The sequence below is a fragment of the Mustela erminea genome, chromosome 3, assembly GCF_009829155.1.
Source record: "Mustela erminea isolate mMusErm1 chromosome 3, mMusErm1.Pri, whole genome shotgun sequence".
Classification (NCBI taxonomy): Eukaryota; Metazoa; Chordata; class Mammalia; order Carnivora; family Mustelidae; genus Mustela; species Mustela erminea.
The window spans coordinates 97,210,461-97,235,337 of NC_045616.1; the positions used below are offsets into that span (position 1 = coordinate 97,210,461).

The 24,877-nt window shown below is 37.1% G+C and overlaps 1 long non-coding RNA gene across 1 annotated transcript; it reads left to right on the forward strand.

Moving 5' to 3' along the window:
* Positions 1-6,434: 6,434 nt before the first annotated feature.
* LOC116586629 lies at positions 6,435-24,658 on the forward strand. The gene is made up of 3 exons (XR_004284086.1): positions 6,435-6,444; positions 10,725-10,731; positions 24,460-24,658. It is a non-coding gene; the product is annotated as an uncharacterized LOC116586629 (long non-coding RNA).
* Positions 24,659-24,877: the final 219 nt, after the last annotated feature.

The following is a 24,877-nucleotide window of genomic DNA, read 5'->3' on the forward strand; positions in this document are numbered from 1 at the left end:
GCTTGACATTCAGTAAACATTATGAATACAGGTATAATTATTTTGATAAATACTATAATTTTTTAATGAAAATTCTCTATTACCAAATTTTGTGTTCTACATCACCTCTTAAAATTTTTCACGCCTGGAACACACCAATTTCTATAGCTTTGGGAGCCCTGCCATTCTTTGGGAAGCATCTCCTTCCCTACCCTACTCTTTCAGAAAACCTTGTGTGAACACTACACTCCTCTACCCGCACAGATCCATTTATGCTTTCCTGTGTGGCACAATTAGAGGACTGCAATCTCTCCAAGAATATCCATCCTCCTAGTCATTCCTCATCACGCTACACTCAGGCTTTTGCCCCCACTGCTGTGTTTAAGTGGCATGTTTCCAAGAAACACCAACGACCCAATGACCCCCTGGTTGCTAAATACAGTAGCCAATTCTCATTTCTCATCTCACTTGACCTGAGTGGCATTTGTTACAGATAATCATACCCTTTGGCCATGTAACACTTTCTCACCTTGGCTCCCAGGACACCACACACTTGTGTGTTTTATTCTCCTTCCTTCACTGGTCTGTTCCCTATCTTAGTTCTTCCTCATCAGTCTGACCTCTAAAAGTCTGAATGCCTTAATCTTTGTCCATGTACTTCTCTTCCCTGTCTCTATCCTCTTCCTTGATGATCTTATCTAGTCTCATAACTTTAAATTCTACCTATGTGGACAACGTCTAAATGTGTATCTGCAGCCCAAATGTTGCTTTAAAACTTTAGACTCATGTGATCAGCTACTCCCTTTACTTCTAAAATAAGAGAGTGTTCTTGACAGCTTAAAAAGTGACAGAGGTATTTTAAAATTTAACAGTTGCTCGGAAGATAAAATAGAAGATACCTCCTAGAAAACAGAACTAAAAGTCAAAGTGATAAAAATGTCAAGAAAAGCATTAAAAATTTGACAATCTACTCAAGAAAGTCAATGTTCTGCTATTAAAAATTATAGGAAAATAAACTGAAGATATGAAGAAAGGGAAATAATCAAAAACATATGTAATAATTTTCATAATAAAAAACTCACATATACATCTGTATATAAGCTCTCTGAACACAGAATAAATTTAAAAAAATATATGCCAATGCACATCATTGTGCAATATCACATCTCTGGAGGTGAACAGGAAATCTGAAAAGTTCCAAAAAGAGAAAGCAGGGAGTTAGAGAGAAGGGGGTTGCGGTAAATTGGAAGGGGAGGTGAATCATGAGAGACTACGGACTCTGAAAAACAATCTGAGGGGTTTGAAGTGGTGGGGGGGTGGGAGGTCGGGGTACCAGGTGGTGGGTATTATAGAGGGCACGGATTGCATGGAGCACTGGGTGTGGTGAAAAAATAATGATACTGTTATGCTGAAAATAAATAAATTAAAAAAAAAAAAAAGAGAAGCAGGGTGCCATATGAAGGAGTAGTCATGAGCATGGCATGTGGTGTCGAACTTTTCAAAACAGCAACACTGTAAGCTAGAAAAGAATCCATTTAACAATGATTTGCTGAGGGCCTACTCCCTGCCAGGTACTATGCTGAGGGACAGCCTTTGCAATTCTGAGAGAAAATTATTTCCAACCCCCTACTCGGGCAAACAAAAGTACGTAAGCATCATCATCAACAATGGTACCTCTTAGGAGTTCCTGCTCAGGAAGCTCTTGGAGCATGTGGACCAGGAGAATAGAGTTTGCAAGCCAAGAAAGACACCCTCAGGATTCAGGGAATGCGGGATGTACATGAATGGACAGACTGGCCAAGATGACTGGAAATTATATCCCAGGACAAAAACTGAGTTCAGACTCAAGAAGGGATATGGGCATGAAGGAAAATAGAACTCTCTGATTACCTACTGTGCTTTAATTATTTTGAGAAGAGTTTCAGAATTCCATTAATTCTAAAAATCCAAATTAAAAGTTATGGAAGTAGCAGACTCTGTCAGTGAGACTTGAAATGGAGTACTTTTATCACTACAAGTGATATAATAAAAACACTTAAATTTTGGTCATTTATTACTTAATAAAAATAATAAGTGCACAGGTTTTCAAAGAACTGAATTAGAACAAAGATACCTTAATTAAAGCAGAAACTTTTTTTCTGAAACCTGTTTTAACACATACAAACACTAGAACATTAGGTAGCTGTGGAAAAGAATGAAATCTCACCATTTGTAATAACATGAAAAGTACATGCTAATTATAGTAAGTCAGTCAGAGAAAGATACATACCAAACGATTTCACTCATTTGTGAAATTTAAGAAACAAAACAAATGAACAAAGAAAAAAAGAGACACACAAAAAAACACCTGTTAAATGCAGAGAATAAACTGAAGGTCACCAGAGAGGAGGTGGGTGGGAGTATGGGTGAAATAGGTGAAAGGGATTAAGAGTACACTTACAGTGGTGAGCACTGAGTAAGGTACAGGATTGTTGAATCTCTACACTGTATACCTGAAACTAATACAATACTGTACATTAACCATACTGGAATTTAAATAACAAATAAATAATGAATTTGTTGCTTTGCTTTCAAATAAGAGTGGTTCTTTGTTTTCCGCTATCACTGCTACTGTCCCTCTTAGGATATTTTGAACAGAAGGACATCAGTTTCCCACACAGTTAAAAAAGCATATTGTGCAAGGTAAGGACTTAAATGAAGTTTATGGCTTCCATAAACAATTGCATCATACTCTGCAGCCTGTATTTGCTTAAGAAGGAAGATAACATTTTCTTTATCAAAGCAAGACAAAACAGGCTATAAATTATACAATGTCTGTCTCCCAGTTCACAGAAAACTACAGTCCATCTGGAACTGAATAGGAATGGAGTTATATAAAAAATCTCTAAGTCAATGTAAATCATAGAGAGAAGTATGTTTCCACATTGGTGTACCCATTGTTCTGGTCGACTGCTTTCTTACACTTTCATATGCATGGCAGTCAATGGACTGGCAACCAGAGCCTTAGAACATTTTTGTATTTACTCACCAGTAAATAAAATTCAGTGAAAATAATAAGAACCATGGTGAAAACTCGTGGCTTTGATCAATTTTGTTAAAATGCTTCTGCCGGAGCACAAATTTTCCAGCATGCCTATACTGAAAATCCAGTGTCTTTAACATTAATGTAATACTAAGAACATAAAAAGTTGAAAGTATTAATGTATTCAGAATGTGAATAACCTTTTCACCCCAAGAAACCTGAATTCAAAGATGGTTAACCACAGAAGTGAAAATATCTTGGGTGGTCTAACTCTAGACATTTGTTCTTAGTGTATTTGGCCCAAGCACAAAACCACCAAGGAGTCTGGCATGATGGATGGTGTCTTCCTAAAAGATGCTTGGGATCAAGCAGGTTGTTTTAAGTCAGACATGGGTAGAGTAATTATGGCAAGAAGCTAGTGGAGAGGGTTGTCATTTGCCAGGATATAACCAGTCCTTTTTCCATGAGGATGTCATTAATAGAAGCCAGCCTCCTTCAGCACTCTACTTTTCCTCTATTCCTCCAACCAAGTAAAAATAAAAACCAAAAATTCTGGACATTATATATAAACACACTTAGAAGAATGTGAAAAGCAGAGATAGGGAAAGCAGGCCAGCTGGGGACGTGAGGGCACAGTAGCCTCATAGAGCCCAGACAGGGAGCTGAGGAGATGGCCACCTGCAAACATGGAGAAGAAAGCTCCAAGAAAAGCTTGCTCTCTCCAGACAAAGTACCAGGAAATATGTAGCTTAGCAAGACAGGAGACTTTTCGATTCTACTGTCCTATCACTGCCAGACACCACAGGGGAAACAAAACAAAAAATAAAACAAAATGTGATTCCAGCCTTCTCCACCCACACTGAGGCTGAGTGGAGAGCTTAGAATTACATCCTGATCAGGCTGTAACAAGGTGTCCCATTCCCTCACTGTGCTAATGCCAGGGTGGTGTCAGAGACGGCTGAGTAGGAAGCCATCCTACTTTTAGCCCCACCAGGCTATAGAAGGCCACTCCCCCACCCTGTGCTGTCAGGAGCAGACAAGTGGGCAGCAGTAGGAGTGACTTCACCTGCACACCTATTCTTCCCCACTAGGAAGCTATCACTGGAGGCCTCCTGGGGCACTATAACACCCATTCCTGCCCAGCAGTATGGAGGAGCCCACCACCTCTAGTGTCAACTAAGGCAAATGGAAACCTGGACTTTTACTCCCACCTGGCAGTAATAAAGAGACAGTGCCCTCCCACCAGAAAAAAACAGCTAAAATAGAAGGCTTAAATAAGATACAGAAGCTCATAACAAAATATTTGAAATATCCAGATTTCAATCAAAAGTCACTCATCATACCCAAACCAGGAAGATAGTAAACTAAATGAAAAAAAGGTAATCCACAGAGGAGTCTGCACCAATCAACATAGGTTTGAAATACATGAAGCAAAAAGTGACAGAACTATGATTCTATGTTATAGTTGGAAGCTTCAGTACTATTTTCTCAATATTGATAGAACCACCAGACAGAAAATTAACAAGGAGATATAACTCAGTAATTCCAGCATCCAATAAGATCCAATCAACATTCATAGCTCATTTCATTCAACAGCAGAACATTCATCTTCTTCAGTGCTCACAGAATATATACCAAGACCATATCCTGAGCCACAAAAAAAAAAAAACCCACAACAGATTTAAAATAATTAAAATTATACACAGTGTGTTCTCTGACCACAATGGGATGAAATTAAGAAAGAATAATAGAAAGGTAACAGGAAGATTTCCAAATGCTTCGATACTAAGCAACACATTTGCAAAGAATACATGGGTAAAATAGGAAGTGTAAAAAGAAATATAAAAATACAAGGAACTACATGAAAATGAAAATGCAACATATCAAAATCTATGGAACACAGCAAAGGTAGTGCTAAATGGAAATTTATAGCACTAAATGCATGCACTAGAAAACAGGAAAAAAATCTTAAATAGATAATAATGACATGATTGTCTCTACAGAAAATCCCAATGAAACTCCAAAATACTCCTAGAACTAATAAGTGAATTCAGGAAGGTCATGGTATATACGATAAATAAACAAAAATCAATTGTATCTTTATATACTAGCAATAAGTTTGTGGACATAAAAATGAAAAACACAATACCATTTATAACTGACAGGAAATGGGGGGGACAGAAAGAGAGAAAGAAAGGAAAAGGAAAGAAAGAAAAAAAGAAAGGAAGGAAGAAAAAGTGAAGGAAAAGAGTGAGAAAGGCACAAAAAAGGCAGATACAGGTACAAATTCAATAAAGGATTAGAAGATTGATAAACTAAAAACTGCCAAATGCCCAGAAAATAAGTCAAAGATCTAAATAAATAGACCGATATGCTATGCTTGGGGATTGGAAACTCAATATCGTAAAGATTTCTATCTTCCACAAATTGATACACAGTTTCAATGCAATTCCTTTGAAAATCTCAGCAAGACTGGTGTAGAGATAGATAGAATTAACCTAAAACTTATATGAAAAGGAGAAATAACTAGAAGAGCTAAAAACGATGTTTAAATAAGAAGAATAAAGTGGTAGAAGTCATATCTGATTCCAAGACTTAGTAAGTAGCTATAGGAGTCAAGACTGATAGCAGAAAGGTAAACATATAAGTCAATAGAACAGAATAGAGAACCCAGAAATAGATCCACACAAATGCTCGAAAAGCTTCTGAAAAAGGTGCAAGAATAATTCAATGGAGGAAATAGAACCTTTTCAACATACGATATTGGACATCAATGGGAAAAAACCGACTTTGACCTAAGTCTCACAACCTATATAAAATAGTTTCCACCTGGATCATGGACTTCGACTTAAATGTAAGACAATAAACTATAAAACCTTTAGGAAAAAATAAAAAACCAAAAAAGGAAGTCTTCAAGATCTAAGGCTATGCAAAAAATTCTTAGACTTGACACCAAAAGCATGATCCAAAATGGGAAAAAATGGAAAAATTGGACTTATCAAAATTTAATGCTTTCCCTTTGTTTCCCCATCAACCACAATCCTCATGTTTCCTCATGTTTTAGAAATGATATTAATGTTCAGTATATATTTTCAATGGTGTGTGCATTAAACAGGCTCCATTTCTCTTTTCTTTTCTTGTCCTTTTTTTAAATTTGACAGAGAGAGAGAGAGAGAGCACACAAGTACACAAGCAGGGGGACCAGGAAAGCGAGGGAAGCAAGCTCCCCAGTGAGCAGGGAACCTCTTGCAGGGCTCCTTTCCAGGACCCTGAGATCAAGACCTGAGCTGAAAACAAACTCTTAACCAACTGAGCCACTCAGATGCCCCAAACGGGCTCCATTTAAATCATCTTCCTCTCCAGCTCTTTCTGCCACACCATCCCTCTGTAGCCTGCCTTACAAGACTTTGGGCATTTCATCAGGTCATAAATTATAATCCCTTGTCTGATACCAATCACATCAACCCTCAAACCAGTACATTTATCTTTGTTTCATAAGCCAACTTTTCTAAGCACAGGGTTTGTTATTTATTTCCCCTTGTGATTACAGTCTCTCTCTCATAGTCTGAAACTTCATCCTCCTTTCTTTCATTCTCCTTCTTTTTGTTTCATTCTCCTTCCAGATTTTTCTCATTATTTGCAACATTTTATTTTATTTTGTAAAGATTTTATTTATTTATTTTACAGACAGAGATCACAAGTAGGCAGAGAGTCAGTCGGCGGGGGGGCGGGGAGCAGACTCCCTGCTGAGCAGAGAGCCCAGTGTGGGCTTAAATAGATAATAATGACATGATTGTCTCTACAGAAAATCCCAATGAAACTCCAAAATACTCCTAGAATAAGTGAATTCAGGAAGCTCGATCCCAGGACCCTGAGACCATGACCTGAGCCGAAGGCAGAGGCTTAACCTACTGAGCCACCCAGGCACCCCTATTTGCAGCATTTTAAAAAGTTGTACAAGTAATACATGAATAATACTCATGATACAGAATTCAAAGAACACAGAAGTATTCCGCAGAATATATGACATTCTCAGTTATCTCACCTTCAGTCCTATTCTCCTTCTCGGAGGTAATGGTAACATTTGTCACACATTCTTCCACCATCTTGTCCTCTTTCTATGTATTTACATATATTTTTTAAATAAACAAATGTCTTTTATATTATATAAATAATATTGCATGGGGTGACTGGGTGGCTCAGCTTGTTAAGCATCTGATTTCAGCTCAGGTCATGACTTGGGGTCCTGGGATCAAGTTCCGCATTCACTGGGCTCCTGCTCAGTGAGGAGCCAGCTTCTCCTTTTCCTCTTCCCTGCCCCCCAATCATGTGTGCACGCTCTCTCTCTCTCAAAATAAATAAATAAAATACTAAATACATAAATAAATAACATCACACTAAATATAATATTCTGAAATTTCCTTTTCCATTATAATTTTGGAGATATTTCATGTCAATGCCTATAGGTCTACAGCTCTTTTTTTTTTAAACTACATATTACTCCACACAATAACACTACCATAATTTACTTAACTACTTCCTCATTGTTGGACAATTACAGTGTATCCTTATTTTTACCATTAATTGTACCCTTATGCTTTTGTACAAATGAGTATTATTTCTTTGACATTCCCAGGAGTGGAACTGTTGATGTAAGGATATGTGCACTTTTAATTCAGAGAAATATTGATCAATTGCCTCCCCAAAAGCAAATAACTGAATATAAAAAAGATTCAAAATATCTCACAAACAAAGTTTGAGAAAATAAGAAATACATCTCTATTATGTTAACATTTCCGTAATTGTCAGTGAAGCTGAGAAGACATTCATCTATTTTTGGAAACTTTTATGGCTAATGTTTTAAGACTTCCTATCATAACATTATGGTTTTGTTGAGTCATTCTTACATATGGTGTGAAGTATGGGTTAGAATTAATTTTTTTTCCAAAGAAAGTCAGTTTTCCCAGCACATTAAGTGAACTACCTATTCCTTTCTTACTGATTTTAAAAACTTATCATCAATTGAATCACCTTATATAATCTCCTTCTTGACTTCAGCATTTTCCATTTTTCTAAATATGCTTGCCTGCTCTAATACCAGACTACATGAAGCACATCTTTATAACATGCTTTGATATCTAGAGTAATTGATCATCTTCAGAATTGCCTTTGTTATTTTATGCATCTTTTCTTCCTTTTAAACTAAGAGTAAGCTTGTTATCATTTACAAAAAACATAACTGTGATTTTGAGTGACATACATTGAATTTGATTATTTTCTCAAAATTTAGCATCTTTGTGATTTGAGTCTTTTCATATAAATCATGATATGCCTCCTCCATTTGTTTAGTTACAAATTGAGGGATCCTTTAGCAGCAATTTATAATTTAATTCATCCAGTTTATGAAGTTCCTATTATATCTGTGCCTAAGACATTTATGATTTTGTGAACAGATGTTATTTTAGCATAAAATTTTCTAACTGGTTATCACTGGTGCATAGGAAAGTTAATGATTTTCAGATGTTGGGTCTTTTATTCAATCACCCTATGAATGGTCTTACTAATTCTTGTAGTTTTTCAATTATTTACTTGAAAATAATTACTGGTTTTGTGTTTCTTCCATCTGGAAATAGATATTGATATAGATACTTACATGTATATCTGAAACATACATGTATCTGATATATGTACACATTTTTTATTAAATATAATTGTTTTATCTTGACTCATTGAATTATTGAAGACTTCCAGTGCCATATTAGATTGTAATGGTGATAATGGGTATCCTTGTTTTTCCCAGGGGAACACTTCATTGGACTTTACAGAAAAGCATATTGGCTTTACTCACTGATTTATTTCTTATAGTGTTTGATTAACCTCTACTTTTAATTTTATCAATCCATTTCCTTTATTTTCATTGTGCACTTTTTAAAATATTTTATTTATTTATTTGACAGAGAGAGAGAGATCACAAGTAGGCAGAGAGGCAGGCAGAGAGAAAGGGGGAAGCAGGCTCCCCACTGAGCAGAAAGCCCAATGCAGGGCTTGAGATCATGACCTGAGCTGAAGGCAGAGGCTTAACCCACTGAGCCACCCAGGCACCCCTTCACTGTGCATTTTTATTCCTTTTTTAGATCTTTAAATTTTATACCTAGTTTACTCATCTTACTTTATTTTTTGTTTTCTAATATAAAACTTATATATTACTTAGACATCTTTTAGAGAGCTACATGTTCAGGATATTCTTTTTATTGATGTATAACTGGCATATAACATTATATTAGTTTCTGGCTGGCATATAACATAGCTTGGTATTTGTGTATATTGCAAAATGGTTACCACAATAACTAAACATACATCACCATACATAGTTACAACTTTTTTTCTTGTGATAAGGACTTTCAAGATCTATTCTACTAACAATTTGCCAAAATATGCAATATAGTATTATTTATTACTGTCACCATGCTGCATATTACATTTATTTAATAACTGGAAGAAAACTCTTATTTATGGTAGGATTTTACTGTATTGCTCACTGCTACTTAATGGGGTTATAACTCACGTCAAGTTCTGGGGATAAGAGAAGATGATCCTGCACAAACTCTGTGATTTGGAGAACCACAGAAATATGCATTATTTTCCATGTTAGTCATGAGTCTAAGTCTGTGATAAATTTCACAGAAACCAGCAGTCCCCATGGAATAAATGGGCGGAACGTACATTAGGAACAGTGAAGGGGGGTGGAATCATAGGGGGAGGTGAACCATGAGAGACTATGGACTCCAGGAAACAAACTGAAGGTTTTAGAAGGGAGGGGGTAGGGGGACGGGTGAACCTGGTGATGGGTATTAAGGAGGGCATGAACTGCATGGAGCACTGGTGATATATGCAAACAATGAACTATGGAGCACTACATCAAAAACTAATGATGTACAGTATGGTGACTAACATAACATAATTAAGAAAAATAAAAGGAACAGTTATCCTTGGTTGAGGGTAAAAAACAAAACAAAACCAAAAAACCCCAAAATAAAACAAAACAAAGTCTATTCCCATTTGGGGACTTTATTATGTCTGCCTTATACCCCAGCTGGCTGCATTTCTAGTTTACTCTCTCATCTTTGTGGTAGCTTAAAGGTCAGGAAATTCTGTAGGGATTCTTTAAAAAAAAAAAAAAAAAGAATTTTTAAAATTAATAAACACATGCAAAACAAAAAACAGGAAGGGCACCTGGGTGGCTCAGAGGGTTAAGCTCCTGCCTTTGGCTCAGGTCATGGTCCCAGGGTCCTGGGATCGAGCCCCACATCAGGCTCTCTGCTCTGTGGGGAGTCTGCTTCCTCCTCTCTCTCTGTCTCTCTCTCCCCCTGCCTCTCCACCTACTTGAGATCTCTGTTTGTCAAATAAATAAATAAATAAATAGATAGATAAATAAAAACAGGAGACTAAAGAACATCAACATGCAGACAAACCAGACTTCTGTCAACTCCTTCAGAGAAAACATAAGCCTAGGGATATTTTGTTGCTGGAATAATTGAAGCAATGCCCTTAGCAATTCAGAAACATTGGAAAAGTTGGTCTCTGTGCTATTAAGCATGAAATTTAGGTTTAGATGTGCTTAGGTAATGTCATCATTTTACAGAATGACTCAATGGGAATCATAAGAACGTATCTTCCAGGCATTCATGTGAGGTGATTGGGAAACTTAAATAAGATTCTAAAGCCTGTTGGTGATGTGGATGGAACTAGAGGGTATTATGCTAAGTGAAATAAGTCAATCAGAAAAAGACAATTATCCTATGATCTCACACATATGTGGAATTTAAGAAACAAAACAGAGGATCATAGGGGAAGGGAGGGAAAAATAAGAGGAAATCAGAGAGGAAGACAAATCGTAAGAGACTTAATCACAGGAAACAAATTGAGGGTTGCTGGATGGGAGGGAGGAATGGGGTAACTGGGTAATGGGCATTAAAGAGGGCACATGATGTAATGTGCCCTGGATATTATACAAGACTGATGAATCACTGACCTTTACCTCTGAAACTAATAATACATATGTGTCAATTAATTGAATTTAAATTAAAAAAAATAAAGCCTGTTGGAGAATTCTCGATGTAAAATTTCTTGTTGGCAATCAGTGACTATGCAGTACTTCTCTCTTCTTTTCCCTACCATTATATTTAGCTGGATTTTTACCACTGCTGTAACAAAGCAAGGAATTATGTGGATGGATTTCAAGTAAAGGTAGTGCATTTTACCAGTAAGTCTTTCAAAATCCTAAATAGTAACACCTAAAATGGCTATAGTAGGCAAAATCACAAGAAAAGTAGAATTCTGGGTGCCTCTCTATTAGACTTCTAAATTTTATTCCAAGGAGTCCTATATATTAAAGTGAACCATGAACGTGAATTGTCTTAGTTTCCACCCTCTCTTGAACCTCAACGGTTTGGGGAAGCCTAAACATAGGCCTGCTGCTAATGAAGATGGGAAAGCTTGGATCCTAGAATACTGGAGCAAGGAGGTGTGGACAGAGCTTCCATTCTACCCACAAGTAGTTTTACCTGCAATATCTAGCCCAGGAACACAGCTGGACTACAAGGGTCCTCTCCATGGCAGTGGTGGTGAAAGACAATGAAATGAAAATGGGTCAGAAGAATTTTTCTGTCTGTATCTAGGAGTATTTCTTGTTCAGGGATCTCAAAAGCCCAAAGAGGAGACTCGAATAAGGCCAGCTCAAACGTGAGACTGTTCTTCAGACACCTGGCCTCTATGATCTCAGCATTCTCATCTGAGAAGCCAGTAACTTCAGGACACATAGCAGTGTTTATAAATACCTTTCTCTGTCCCTGTACCTATTTACACATAAGAATATAATGACAAACCAAGGGACATATGGATTCACAGCATAAAATAACCATAAAATAATGCAACTCTCTCTTACTTGCATTATAGGTGAATCTTGGGGCCATTGACTTAATACAGGGTGATGACTCTTGCTATGAAATGCTTATACATATGCAGTTCATGAGTAGTCTAGCTTAAAAGTCTGGTTAGAGTCATGACTCCTCTTACCCGTGGAGGCCAGAAACTTGCAAAGACAATAAACCCTGACTGCTGCTCCAGGCTAACTGGCTGCAGCCAAGGCACAGGGTTTACATGTCACCTGGGTCTCTGCCAGCCCATTAGTCATTATGTATTCTGCCCCAGTGGGCATTTGAAATAGAAAGGACTCTGGATATGCTCAGGAGGAAGAAAGAGAAATACCAGTTTTTATTCAGTGGGGTTAAATTTTTTTGGCCCTTCCCTTGCTGGGAAAGTTATATTTAAAACAAAACCTGAAATCCTTGTTAGCCAACCTTCAGAGTCACTTTTCCTGTAAAAGTATGAAACGGTTATTAGCAACTATTCAAGTGTGCAAAGGTTATTAACAACTGAGAAAGATGATAGCCAAAGGAAATGGGATAGTTAAGGACAAAGATGGCAGATGTCACTAGTAGAACAACCTCCTCAACTCATTCGCTCATTTTTTTTCCTTCTTACTCATCTTTGTACCTTTAAGAGCCTTTCCCATTAGCCCATCTGCCAATCAACGCCATAATATGCTATCCTGTGTCCCATCTACTAGGTAATCACCCAGAGAATCTTGGGATTGTATTTTTGAGGACAATATCTTTAAGTGGTAAACCATAGATAAAGCGCATCTCCACTCCAGACACAATAATAAAAAACAGCTGACCTTTAAAAAAATATATATTTGGTTTGATCTACAAACGATGACTTGATGTGCTTAGCAATTAAGTCAATTAAGTTTAGATATCTACAAGGCTAAAAGCATTCAACTGGTGTATAGATCAACTTTGTTTACACTGATCATTACAATCATGGCTTAATCAGTAAGTAAAACCAACATACAAATAGAAATCTGCGAACATAGTTCGATGTGATTTTTGTTACATGTGGTAAACATGAATTTTTTAGCTACAAATGACAAACACATACTTCAAATGAAGTGTTCACAGAAATAGTTATTTCTTTTGCTAAAAATGCAGAGGTGTACTAACTGCAAGTATAGTAAGACCAGGGACCCAATATTAGTCTAGTTTCTATTTGCACATTAGTCTCTCTGACAGAAGAGAGCTTTTATGTGAATTGAAAAGATAACCACACTCTAAAAAAAATTTTTTTTAAATATGAATAGTGCCAACACTAATAATACCTGACATGGAGAGAACTTATGTACAATGACACTGTCAGCAATTAGTAGAGTTGGAATAAACATTTTTATAAAAGTATTTGTTATTAGTTCAAAAGGTATCTCCAAACTGAAAATGTGTATGATAAGTAACTCTTTTCTCTTCATCATTTTGTGTTCATTAACTTCACATTCTGCATTATTAAAACTACTGTATCTTAGTTGATTCCGACATTTTTTTGCACCAAAATGATAAAGTGATATATATCAAATGCCAATCTGGACATATCTCTCCCCTATGAAAACCATTAAGTGGTTCTCTCTCAATCCTAGAATTAATATCAAGCTGGTTACTTTGGTATGCAGGGCTTTCCATAACCAAGCCATGACTATCTCAACTTCCCACTCAGCCAGAATAGTCATGGAATAATAAAATAAAATAAGAAGATGGCCACATACATCTTCTGCTTATGTCATTCTTATAAATTTCAATGCTACAGAAAAAGAAGCATCCTTTTATCTCTTTGGGAGGATTTATCATCTTTGGGAGGATTCTTAATGTCTCCTTTGAGTTACCCTCTTCTCTTTAAACTAATCTCCTTGGACACAGGGATGGCACTGTTGGTTGGTCCAGGCTGAGTCCTTGCCTAACTCTTTGTTCTGCTGCGAGGAGATTAAAGAATACATGCTGATCTGCTTCAGCCAACTGAGACTAGTATCTGCGAACACAAAGGCCAATTTTAGTAATGCTTTATACTCTCACTACTCTGATTTTAGACCAGCCCGGGCCAAAGATAGTCTCCTTCTTGCAGAACCAAGGAGGCTTGTCCGGAAATTAAATTATTGGTCCCAGGATAAAGTTGGTGTGACAAAGGCAGGGACTCAAGAACTAGAGTAGGAGATTATAAAAAGAATCTGGAGGAACTGGAGAGGAGAGACAACCTAATCCCCCATTTCCTCCCAAGTTTCTCCTGCCTGGCAACCCTTCTTGATGGTGGCAATATTTAACCTTCCTTTAAAGAGCTTTCCATTGGCATTCAGACTGGGAAAAGGAGCAGACTGGTAGGGAAGGGAACATCATAGATAGGTAGCTCTACCTTGTGTACATGGAGTTATGGGTTGCTCTTAATAGATATAAGGGAGAGTGATGCTGGTTATGACAAAATAGGAAATAATGTTCATAAAAACCAACCCAAACAAGCATGACAAGCCTTTTACCTATACTTGACTGTGGTCTTCCTGTAGGGATTGTTTAAGCCTAGATTGTTTAAGCCTAAACCAATTAAAGCATTTGGTTCAAGAATATCTTACCTGTTTTTTATAAAGTGATGTGCTATGGCTACAAAATCTGATTGAAGATATTGTGCTTAAGATCTAATTTTACCTTTCAGGTTTTTATGTTTCCTAATGAATACCATTAAGTGACCTTAAAACAGAAATAAATGAAGAGAGAATATCTGTATAACTGTATACATCACACATTTTATAGATAAATACTTAGCAACAAGGAGACAAACAGGAGAGAGGGATGTAATCCTACACATAAATGGCATTATTCACTCGATAATTTTCATTATTTTATAGTTCAAATAAGACTGTTTAGATATCTTTATCTTAAAATTAGTAAGAATTAATCTGTTATGGAAATTTAAAAAAAACACCAATAATCTAATTTTAATAACATCAGAATCTAAATCAAATGCTTTCACAATATGAAGCAGATGTTTAATCCGAGAAGCCATTCCATCTGGGGTTCTCAATGTTATTTGAGCCATCAGAATCTCCTTAGGTTTTTCTATGGAAGGCAACTAAATTTTGTGCATTGATACTTTAAAATTTAGTATATAGTAAAGTTAAAAGAAAGGCATAGGACCAATTTTTACATAGTTTAGCAAATTTTATGCTTTCTCAACAGAAAGAAGGAAATTCACTTTCAATTTTTCATAAAGAAACATATACTACTTTTCTTCTCTTTTATCAAAGGAACTTATAATGTGTAGGTGATAACCCCAAAAAATAATAAATGAAAAAATAAGAAATCTGAATTTAGTGTTCTCAAAAAATAACACCCTGTTCTCATGGAATGCAGCCTCATATAAACCACCTTCCTGTTTCACTCCATTACCCTTACTGAGCTCACTTTTCTGCATCACTTTCTCCTTTAAGAATTCATGAATCAAAAAAAATTACTAACTGTATAAATTATTTCATACAGCAAAAGCCCAAGTAAGTACATTTCTGTACTTTGATTTCCTGACTTCAGAAATTTATCTTCTCGGATTCTTGCTTTTTTCATACTATAGGATAAAACTAGTATGTTGTATACCAATTTTCAGTGTGGTATATCTGGTATACTCGGGTAAGAAGAGTAATAAGTAAACAAACAGCATGAATATATGTATAATCAACTTCAATCCATTTTAAGTGTATGGAGACAACCTATCTTAAGCTACTGATACTGATTTTTATGAGAGTGGAAAAAAACGTTTAGGAAGTATGTTCCAGCATAAAATATAGAGAATGGAGAAAAAGCAGTAAAAAAGAATGTGTTTTGAAGCTAACTATGTCCAAGGAACTACAAAAACAAATTTGCAAAATGAAAAGGAATACAGCAGATCTTTTCTCAGTGTTCATAGAATCTTTACTGACTTCTCTCCTTTCTTTTAGGTCCGGCTTCATTTTTTTCAAACCTTGAGCTCATGAGTTCAAACCAGTTTTCTGAGTTGTATCAGAATCCTAGCTATCTATTTTGTCTGCCTATTTGTTTGGTATATTTATATTTGGAAATCAGAAAGTGAATCCACTGAAAATTTCCTAGGATGTGAAAAATGTTCCCAAAGTCACTGGAAAATATATTGACTCAAAAACAGATACAAAACCATAAAGGCAAATGATGAGATTTTAAATTAATAAGTTTAGGTGTCTCAAAGTTAAATGTTTCTGATGTTATTTACTAGAGATAAGCAAAAGGATAGATCTATAGTTTAATGACTATACACATAGGTTATAACATGCAGAAGGTCATAATTCCTCAATAAACCTTAACCAGGACTTCTATTTTTTTTTTAAAGAAAATACTTTCTTCTGTATTTTGGGGAAGGGAAACCCAATGAATTAAAATCAGCACTCAAGGATCTCTTATTAACTCTGGACCATTTGCTCAGCTCCTGCCCTCTGTTAGCCTCTATGAGAGCTTTAGGGGCTCTCAGGGAAGTTTATTCAACTGCTTCTCATCACATCCACCCACACAGATTTACATGGAAAGAGCTCAGGATGTCCAGAACGTGGACTTTGAAAGCAAAAAGGAAGAGAAAAAGACGGGGGCGGTGGGTGGGGGAGGGTGGATGGAAGAGTGGAAAAAAACATTTCGAAATGTGTGCCTTCCAAGCCATGTGTAATAACTGCAGTCTTTTACACAGGCCATTTTACAAAATTATTAGCTGTTACAAAGTTGTGTCGTCATCACCAGAGCATGCTGAGCTCACCAGGATACCTCATGCTTTTCAAAGCAAAAGAGAGAGAGGCAGGAAATAACTGCTATTCTTTTTTTTTCCCCCAAATTTCCTGAAATGTGATGATAAATAAAGGTGACTGTAGGTAAAAAAGGGGTCCCCAGTGAGATAGGTTTCTTAGAATATTCCTCATAGTGCCACTTCCATGTCACCCACCTTGGAGAATCCGGATTCTTGGCACCATTTGCTCACATCCCGTTTGCATCTCAGTCACATCTTAAATCAACTATTCTTTCCAATTTCAGCCTTTTGAAGTGAGGGGGGAAATACTTTAATAAAGTTTAAGAGAAAATGTATAAAATGAAAAGATGCCAGAGCAGAATCTTTTATCCTCATGGTATCCGCCTTGCTTACAGATTTCTTTTGATAGAAATTTTCACCTCCCCAGTCTGTTCCTTTACAATGGAAGCATTTGATAAAACTTCTTTAAAAGCAGTAGTGTTCTGACTACATACACAGACACTCTGGTGGGAATCACTGGGCCAGAGACAGTACAGGACAGAGAAGAAATCCACCTGTAGACAGACAAGCACATGTACTACTGTACATGTCCTTGCATCAGGACTTCACTCAAGAGCTGCCAGTGTGAACCCCTCTCAGGAAACAGAGTGCAGAACTCCGAGAAAGAGTCCTTGAGTGTGGGAACTCAAGAGTTACACAGGGAACTGAGAAAAGATATACAGAAAGGAGAGAAAAAGAATAGCCAAATTCTTATTAACTGCTAAAAGAAGGTAATAATAATAATAATGATACTGAAAAACAGCATGAAGCCTCTGAATAATCTTTAATTTATTAAAATGTTTTCTGGATGCCAGTCCTCCTCTGGGCAGAAGCAGGCTTACTTACCGTGGCTAGGAAATCTATTTTTTCTCCATAAATCCTTATAATAAAGCTCCTGGACTGGAATTACTTTGAGTGGTTGCTGTTATTTGCAACTTAACAATCTAACTAACACCAGGGGTCAGTAAAGATTTTGTAGTTTGAATGAGTGAGACTTTGTGAAACTTTGTACAGTAAGATTGATGATTAGGAATTTTGCCCGCTAAACTATGGGACAACAAACAATTTAACAATGTACTCATGTATCTACAATTTCAGATTTCTCCCTTACTTTTGAGGATTCATCTAACTGCTCTTACTAGAAATCTGAATGTCATCTTTGATCCTCCTTTCCTGTCATTTTCCAGTTATCAAAACCTGATGATTTGCCCTTGAAATTACATCTTTTTTTTTAATTTTTTTAAAGATTTTATTTATTTATTTGACAGACAGAGATCACAAGTAGGTGGAGAGGCAGACAGAGAGACAGAGAGAGAGGAGGAAGCAGGCTCCCTGCTGAGCAGAGAGCCCGATGTGGGGCTCGATCCCAGGACCCCGGATCATGACCTGAGCCGAAGGCAGAGGCTTTAACCCACTGAGTCACCCAGGTGCCCCTGAAATTACATCTTAAGACCTTCTACCATCCCTCCAGTCCTTCAGGCTGACCCTCGTGATGCTGACTTCATGTATGAAAACTGCCTTCTAACTGATCACCATGATGTTTCCGACCTCAATTGTTTTCACTCTGAAATACACTCATTCAAATCCGTCAGTGTTGAAAAGCTTGCTATTTCATTTCACTTCTTCTAGGATAAAGGCAAAATCCCCTGGCATAGTCATCCAGACTCAAATAGCTGGCTTCTAGAGCTATCACTCTAGCTTTTGACACAAAACTGCCCTATTTCTACTCCCCAGTTATTACACTGTTCAACCAGAAGGTCTTTGGCCCTATCCTCTCCCTTTAGCTGAAACCTTCCCTCCCATGCAACTACCTCGACTTCCACCACATTTGCCTGGCCTAATTCTTAACTGCAATTAGTTTTTGAGTCCTTGTTCAAAATTCACTTCTTCAGGGAAACTTTTCCCGACCCTGTATTATAGATCAGGTTCTCCTATTGTGTGATTTGAAAACATCCCATATTATTCATCTATAGCAGTTGCTACATTTGTGACTACGCAGTCATTTAGGATGTCAGTTAGCCTTACAGGCTCACCCTTCCTTTAATACGTGTAATAGAATTTAGTTTCTGACTTTTAACATTATGTGAAAATTGTTAAGACATATTCTCTCCTCCAAACCTCAAGTAGGTTTGAGGCAGTTGAGTATAAAATACAGGCTACATAGTATCAAAACTGACTTTGTGGGGCTTCTTTCATATTCAATAATTCAATTCTATAGATTTTTGAAATTTGTAAGCACCATAAAACTTATACTCTTTGAATTTTTTCATAGTATCATGCATGTAAGAACTGGTCAAGAAAGAGACTAGGAGTTGGCAGATTGGTGGGTTGGCAAGGGGTGAGGGGAGATTTAAAATGTTCATAAATTCTGAAAGTGTCTGATATTAATTTTACTTTTCCCATAAATATGTGGTAAATAATTTATATATAAATATGTGTGTATGTGTGTGTGTGTGTGTGTGTGTGTGTGTATAAAATATGCAAGCATGATGACAGATAAATCTCACTTCCCTAATAATAAGATCTTAAATAAGAATTTTGAGACAGGCTAAAAGGTCACTGGAGAGGGACAACCATTTGTTGGTAAAGAAGGAAAAAGGCTCATTCAGAGGCAAACAAAACAGAGGCAAATAAAAGCATCACCTAATTAAAAGCACACAGGCGTATACTTCTGAAAGGCAAAGTTTAAGTACCCAGTGAAAGTTGGGTCCATAAGAGTGCCAACTTGGAGAGACATGCCTTTTTATTTATTTATTTTTAAAGATGTTATTTATTTATTTGAAAGAGAGAGAGCACAAGTGGTGGAGGGGGGTGGAGAGGGGCAGACGGAGAGGAAGAAGCAGACTTCACATTGAGCAAGGAGCCCATGTAGAGCTCTATCCCAGTACCTGAAGATCATGACCTCAGCCAAAGGCAGACACTTAACCAAATTAGCCACACAGGCACTCCAAGAAATGACCCTTTTTTCCCCCTCTTCCTTATTATTTTCTTTTTTTATTATTATTATGTTACGTTAGTCACCATACAGTACATCATTGCTTTTTGATATAGTGTTCCATGATTCATCGTTTGCGCACAACACCCAGTGCTCCATGCAATATGTGCCCTCCTTAATACCCACCATTGAGCTAACCTTTGCCTCCACTCCCCTCCCCTCTAAAACCCTCAGTTTGTTTCCCAGAGTCCATAGTCTCTCATAGTTCATCTCCCCGTCCAATTTCCACCTCTTCATTTTTCTCTTCCCTCTCCTAATGTCCTCCACACTATTCCTTATGTTCCACAAATAAGTGAAACCATATGATAATTGGCTTTCTCTGCTTGACTTATTTCACTTAAAATAATCTTCTCCAGTCCCGTCCATGTTGATGCAAAAGTTGGGTATTCATCCTTTCTGATGGCTGAGCAATATTGTATATATGGACTACACCTTCTCTATCCATTCGTCTGTTGAAGAGCATCTCTGCTCTTTCCACAGTTGGCTATTGTGGACATTGCTGCTATGAACATTGGGATGCATATGGCCCTTCTTTTCACTACATCTGTATCTTTGAGGTAAATATCCAACAGTACACTTGCTGGGTCATAGGGTAGGTCTATTTTTAATTTTGGGGGGAAAGTCCACACTGTTTTCCAAAGTGGCTGCACCAACTTGCACTCCCAACAACTGTGTAAGAGGATTCCCCTTTCTCTACAGCCTCTCCAACATTTGTTGTTTCTTGCCTTGTCAATTTTGGTCATTCTAACTGATGTAAGGTGGTATCTCAATGTGGTTTTGATTTAAAATTCCCTGATGGCTAAAGATGATGAGCATTTCTTCATGTGTCTGTTAGCCATTTGTAAAGACATACCTTTTTAAATTGATCATATAAAAATAATCAGTAAGGGTCTGAAGATTGTGACTATAATTGACCCCTTATTTGGAAAAGTCAGCCTCATGTTTCAAAGTAAGATAATTTTCCATTATTCTGTATACTGTGTTCTAGAATTTCTGACTAGTTAATTTTCCTAGTTAATTTCCTGAGTATTTTCCAGCATCCCACCATGTTGTTGGGTATCTCTCTCGCTTGGTCTCCTTTCCTCTCTTAGGTCCCTAATTTGCTGTTTTCCAGTCAGCCGCAGAAAATTCAAACTTTTCCAACTTTAATGAATTAAGCAATTTATTTCTAACTTTGGATATACCTAGTTTAACCCAGCCAACCTCCTAAAGACACTCTCCTTGACACTTAGAAAATCTATCACGACAATTTCTTAACTAAGAACAGTTATCTCCCACAGAATAATGAGCTTTCCATCAATACTTATTTTTTCTTGTCCTATATTTGTATAATTCTTCATTGTTGTTGTTTTTAGAGGCCTCTTTTCTCTACCAGCTGGCTATAAGCTGAGGGTAGGAGCCGTATTGGTTTCCTTCTTTTCTGAATCTCTAGAACTTAGCAGGCAAGAATAAAGTAAGAGCTGCATATATATTTTTGATGAATAAATTAATATGATAAATACACTTTCTTAGCACAGTTTGAGAGGTACTGCTGACAATTTTCTGGAGAATCACCCCTCCCCCAAGCATATTTTCAAATATGAATATAAGCATGCAATGGTAATACTCCTTTTGAGTGCAGAGTATATGGGGATGATGTTTTAAAGTAGTCACCCACTGCCTAGACCCTATGACAGAGGCAGAAGTAGCCAAATGATCCCAGCAAAATTAAATAAGCTGAAAAGCTCACACTAAAGTAGACAAGGCCCACAGTTGTGTAAAGAACACTCCCACATAATGATACATAGAGTAATCCCTGATTTGGACCAAGGTGTCAGGATTGCCTGTTGTCACTGCACTCCCTCAATGACCAGCTTATCCACTGACCAAAGCAACCACCAAAAATGTGAAAATTCAGTAGTATCATCTCTATTTGACATAAGAAGAAACACGGCTTGGAAGTCAAGAAACTTATCACAAATCTAGCTGACAACAGGGGTAACTGGAATTTGAGTCCCAGTGGGTCCGCCCCTCTTCCTTCCACTTCATGCTCTAGACCATGTTTCCACCATGGTCAGAAATACGGGAAGAGACAAATCAATGTATTTAAGTGAAGATGATGATTTTTTTCTAATAACGTCTGTTTGATCAAAGAAATATCATTAAATATTTCCCTTAGGTTAGTCTGGGCAGTTTTACCGTGAAGAAGTTTCTAATCCAAAGGTTTGTTCACAATCAAATGAATGGACAAAACTAAAAAAACTGTATGCTTGCTGCTTTATTGTGACATTTTGTAAATTAGAACTTCAGCTCCCCCAAGAAGGCTTCTCATGCAGGATTTTCTGCACATTGAAGATACCATGAGTTTAAAATAAAACATGCACTATTTCTTAAATTAGAAAAACCAAAAATTCGAAAAGGATTCATTTAAGTTTTGGCCTAGACACTTGAAGTAGACAGTTGAAAACATTCCAAAAATCATTTAAATATAACTTTAAATATAACTTCTCTTCAATTATCTGAATATTTAGGTACAAGTGTTTTTTTATTGCTCAGTATTTGTTTGTTTGTTTTTTACTATATCTGAAAATCTTCCCAGCCACCCATTTTATTCTTTGGAACTGAGATGCTTCTTAAAAGTACATCTCAGTAAACATGCTTTCAAAACAGAACAAGTGATTAAAGTTTAAAAAGCTTTGTGGCCAGTGTATTATTGTATCTGTTTGTATCCAGGCTGCCACACATGTTTCCCCCACATTAGAAATTATCTCTCAGGTGTCTTGTTGTGGTTTGTTTTTAATCCTGTCCAAGTTTTCTAAGCATGGTATTTACCTTGTTTCAAATGTCACTGGTATAATGACAGAAAATGTCCAATATTGGCAATTACAAGTTAGGTTCAAATATGAATAACACATGACTTCCAACAAGCCAGAGCCTTGTATCTCATTTCACGTGGGCAGTATTTCCTCTCTTCTGTTTTCACTGGACACTTGCCTGCTTTCACAGTACCATACACCACATATCCTGTTTATTAGTTTAAAGGAGTTTAACAAGGGGATTTATTTTACGTTTTTCTCTGTCCACCAAAGTGCAATTTACTATTCTTATAAGAAGTGGTTCCCTAGTGTGTTCACATTGGACCTCATTATGACTTCTTCTGTAACACTGCATTTCATGTTCAGTCACCTTTCTTACCATCATCCATGCTAACTTTCCTTTCATGAATATTACCCAGTAGCAATTTACCTGTCAGTTTGATTTAGGGCTTAAAAAACTGTTCTCTCCATTTCTTGAGAATCCAAAGTATTTTTTCAATTGTACATTTTGCTTATCATGCTCTTCAAAAGAACCCACGTGTACCCAATCATATTGAAATGTATTACTTTGCATTCACAGTAAGAACTCTTACTTTAGATTTATGACTCTTAGCAAAATGGAGGGAACACATCTTGCTTTAATGTAGTTTCAACATAGTCCCTCGCAGGACTGCTTGAACAAACTAAATACCATTACACTGATGTTCTATTTACAGAAAAGGTCTTACTATTTAGCATTTATGTAAACTGCTTGCCTGGTTCCCTTAGAGACCCACCAATCTGAACTAAAAAGATGCCCTATCATTTCCCCTGATATTACCACCACCAAGCCTCTGGCTAATGGGCCTGACATGTGTTGGTGTAAAGAGCACACGACTCAAAGTACCAGCTCTGGTGACAGCCCACATGGCTAGTGCCCCTCCCTGGAGCTTAGGGATTTTAACTTTTTTCTCTCCTGGAGCCAACCATACTCTTTGACATAGTGGCAATGCTGTTAAATTTTTTCATCCAAGTGTCTTCATCCTTTCAAATGTTTCACAACTATGATTCCTGGCCCAAGACCATGTCTCCAAGAAGCAAATAATCTCTCTTAATCAAAATTAAAAAGTCCTGTCTTCAAACTCTTCAACTTCCCCACTTCATACTAGAAGCATAGCTTCATTTGGCCCGCCACATGGAATGTTGCTTTCCTGGCTCCAAATATCATGAACACTAAATTCAATTACATAATGAACCATACAATGTGGATCCTGCTGGAACACTATGTGGGTCAGTGGGACTAAGCACAAATAGAATAATGAAAACCACAGTTAGTGTGCAATGTTCATTTGGGCTTGTTAGGAAGCCAGTCATGGGAGCTGTGGATACTATTAAACCACACTGATCTATTCTGATCCTACAAATGAGCTCTTGTAGAGTGCAAAGAATGATACACTCACTTTATATATAGGGATATAAGACAACAGGAAACCTTTAGTAGAGATCTCCCATACAAAACTTCCTTCTAGGCTTCTGGCCTCTCTGGCTCAGGCCCTCATGACTCCTTGAACCAGCTTTTACCAGGAATGGCAGGGTTATGAGTAACACTTTATGGTGACTACAGAGAAGAGTTTCTGCAACTGCTTTCTCAAAAGGGAGTACTGTAACACAGAAGCAGCATGGGGTAGAAGCTGAATAATGGAATCAGTTTGCATGGGTTCAAACCATACATTTAGCAATGACTGCCTGTGAGATCTGGGGCAAAATACCTCTCCTGTCTAAATGTGACATTCCTCACCCAAAAGACAGATAATCTATTCAAGAAATGAACAGAAGACATGAACAGACATTTCTCCAAAGACATACAAGTGGCCAAAAGACACATGAAAAAAGTGCTCCATATCACATGGCATCAGGGAAATACAAATCAAAATCACAATGAGATACCACCTACACCAATCAGATGGCTAAAATTTAACTAGACAGGAAGCAACAAATGTTGCAAAGGTTGTGGAGAAAGGGGAACCCTCTTACGATGTTGGTGGGAGTGCAAGCTGGTATAACCACTCTGGAAAACAGTATGGAGGTTCCTCAAGAAGCTAAAAATAGAGTTACCCTATGATCCAGCAATTGTACTACTAGGTATTTACCCCAAAAATAACAATAGTGATCCAAAAGGTCACTTGCCTCCCACATTCAAAGCAGCAATGTCCGTAATTGCCAAACTGTGGCAAGAACCGAGATGTCCATCAACAGATAAATGGATAAATAAGATGTGGTATATAGACACAACAGAATATTTCTCAGCCATCAGAAAGGATGAATACTTAGCATTTACAACAATGTGGATGGAACTGATGATGAGAGAAATGATGCTGAGAGAAAAAAATCAATCAGAGG